A 3,135-nucleotide genomic window follows, 5' to 3' on the forward strand; every position below is an offset into this window, starting at 1 on the left:
AGGGTCGCTATGAGTCGGAACCGACTCCACGGCACATAACAACAATTTTGTATGGCCCGTGAATGATGTTATACCTTTTGGCAGAAAAAAGGTTCCCCACCCTTTCTGTATAGGGTTTCCAAGGAGCAACTGGTGAGTTTGAATTGCCAACCTTGTGGTTCAAATCAAGCTTGCAATCCAGTGCTTATCCTACAGCATCACACCGGGACTCACAGCCTCTTTGTGGCCCTGTCTGCCCTGGGAGAATCCATTATCCTTCCATGGTGTCCCTTAAGTTCTTCTGTGCAGGTCAGTAGTTACCATTAATTAAGCATGTCTTGCCAGCCCCTGCAGAGGGCTGACTTAATCCTCACAACACCCCTTTAGGCTCGATTGGCATCCCCACTGTACAGATGAGGAAACTGAGAAGAGAGAAGTTTGGGGCAAGTGTATCCTAAGTGAAGGAGCAGTGAGGCACACAAGTGCTCTGTTGAACTCCAAACTACACCTTTCTCAGCCTCTAGGGACAGCCTGGGAGCTCCTCCCTAGCGAAAGAAGCGCCTTTGTTTCTGTGGCCCCAGTACAAAGCATGATGATCCCCTGGGAGGCCCTCAACTTATTTCCTGAGTTGATGGGCAGGCAGGAAGGGAGAGTTGTTTTTTTGTTTTTTGTTTTTCTTTCTTCTTTTAAGTTTTTGTTGTGAATTGAGTGGTCGTTCACATGGGAGAACATCAGTTTTACACCATTGTTTCATTGCAATAATTACAGTCTCCTCGGTGAATCATCATAGGAAGGGAGAGCTTTGCCTACATTTCTCAGGTCCTTTGGTTCTGATGGAGCCCTGGTGGTACGGTGGGTTCAAACCTACCAGCTGCACCAAAGGAAAAAGATGTGGAGTTCTACTGTGTCCTATGGGGTCTTTATGAGTCAGGATCAGCTCAGTGGCATTTGGCTTAGTTTGGTTTTAGCTCTGAACCCTGATTCTTAATCTCCCATCTAAGACTAAATAAACATCACTGCATGGAACCAGTCAAACACACTTAACAAGTGATGGCAGAAGCTGCGTATGTCATTTATTGTAGAAAAAGCACGTAAGAGTAAGAAGCAGGGTGTAATGTAGGTCAGTGGCCAAGACAATTGAGGCCTGATTTCCCTTTCTCTGAATGAGTCCACCTGGTGTGGTACTGTAGGATTAGTACTGGACTGCTGACCACAAGGTCGGCAGTTCAAACCCACCAGCAGCTCCTTGGAAACCCTACACAGGGTCGCTATGAACTGGAACAGACTCGATAGCACTTAACAACAACAACAACAACAACAAAAATGACTCCTGGCAGATGTGCCACGGCTTTCACTAGAGACAGCACCACTAGCCCGGCTTGAGCCGCCCTAACTCCTCCCCCAGGAGATCACCGCAGTAGGCCCGTGTGTGCTCCCCGGGAAACATGTGTGACCGAAAGGCCGGGATAAAAAATGCCGACAAGTCGGAGGAGGTGCAACAGGACTCGGTGGAGTGCGCTACGCAGGCGCAGGACAATTACAACATGGAGAAGGCCATCAGGGCCCACATCCAGGAGTTTGACAAGTACAACCCCACCTGGCACTGCATCTTGGGGAGAAACTTTGGTAGTTATGTGTGACACATGAAACTCAGCATTTCATCTACTTCTACCTGGGTCACGTGGCCATTCTTCTGTTCAAATCGGGTTAAAGCGTAGACTGGGCCCACACACCCAGAAATCCATTCTAAACTGAGGACTGCAGCCTTAATTCCAAATACCAGAGACTGAAACCTTCAGCCTTGCTAAGGGAACACCTCCATCCTTGACCCTTCATTGTGTTGGTTTGTACAGGGGCCTTCTCTGTACTAGTTAGTTGTGGTTATAAAGCAAGTAGCAAAACAGCAAAAAAAAAAAAAAAAAATGAGTCCTGGTGTGGTACTGTTGGGTCAATACTGGACACAAGGTTGGTGGTTCAAATCCACTAGCTGTTCCTCTCAAGAAACTATACAGGGTCGATTGAGTCAGAACCAAGAAACTTAACAAAAACAACAAGAAATGAATTCACTTCAAATTGGCCATGACTATCAGGCTTTGTGCTGACACATCCAGGACTCCACTCTGTCCCCAGTGTGGGGAGGTGACTGCATCCCTGACCCAGGTCCGGAGCCCTCCAGTCCTTCCCCAGCCCCACCCCTGAAGGTGCGAACAACCTAAAGTCTCTCTCCTTCCTTCTTCTTCCCTTTCTCTGGGCTTCCTGTCTCTTTTCTCTAATTTTAGTAACATTCACTAAATTAACACTTTTGGAGTGCTCAGGACTGCATCTCCTTCTTTGCTTCAAAATGGAAATAGAGAATCTTTTCTCCCCACACTCTGCCCCTAATATGAACACAATACAGCCTTTGGTTGTTAAAAAAAAAAAAAATCCAAACGCAGGAAAGTAAAAAACAAAAGTTTTTAGTCTACGTCACAGTAACCACCAGTTTCAGTTTGGTTTATAGCATTTCTGATCTGTGTGTGTGTTTGTAGTTACGTTTTGATCGACTCATAAATGAAAATCCCTGTCTTTCTTCCAGTAATTTTAGTCCAGCAGCCTTAGATTTAAATGATATGCTGCTTGCTACAAGGTCTTGGTCGGGAGCCACCAGATCCATCCCAACAGAATTGTCTAACTGCAGGTGGAGAGGAGCAAGGATAGGAGGTCTCAGAACCTTTAATTCCGGAAAACTAACTCCTGAACTCCTTTTATCAATTGGTCCTAAAAGGTCTGGTTATAAAGTGGTCTTTACTGAGCCATAAGAAATGAAATCTTCTGGCAGCACTTCCTCCAAGCAAGGCTCATATATATTCATACTGACCAAGATTAAGGAATCCCACTGGCTTGATGTTTCCCTCTGTAAGAATGAGACTCAGCTCTCAGGTAATTTGCTAGCCCATCTTCAGGACAAAGCAGAGGATGGCAGAGTAATTGAACGGAGTTCAGGAGGGAGAATGCACTTCATCAGGCCTTGACTGGTGGACCGTAGTGCATGGTTCCCACTGCTGAGGAGCTCACAGGCTAGGGAGGTAAAAGTCCTCTTCTTTATACAGTGATGGAATCATCAAGGGTAAACTACCCAAAGGGCAAAATGCCCACCATCAAACTCATGAAAGATTG

The 3,135-nt window shown here is 46.1% G+C and overlaps 1 pseudogene; it reads left to right on the forward strand.

The window, feature by feature from the left end:
* The first annotated feature begins 1,424 nt into the window (after positions 1-1,424).
* Positions 1,425-1,690, forward strand: LOC102817766 (annotated as a pseudogene).
* The last annotated feature ends 1,445 nt before the right edge of the window (positions 1,691-3,135 follow it).

This window comes from Chrysochloris asiatica, unplaced genomic scaffold (genome assembly GCF_000296735.1).
Source record: "Chrysochloris asiatica unplaced genomic scaffold, ChrAsi1.0 scaffold00070, whole genome shotgun sequence".
NCBI lineage: Eukaryota > Metazoa > Chordata > Mammalia > Afrosoricida > Chrysochloridae > Chrysochloris > Chrysochloris asiatica.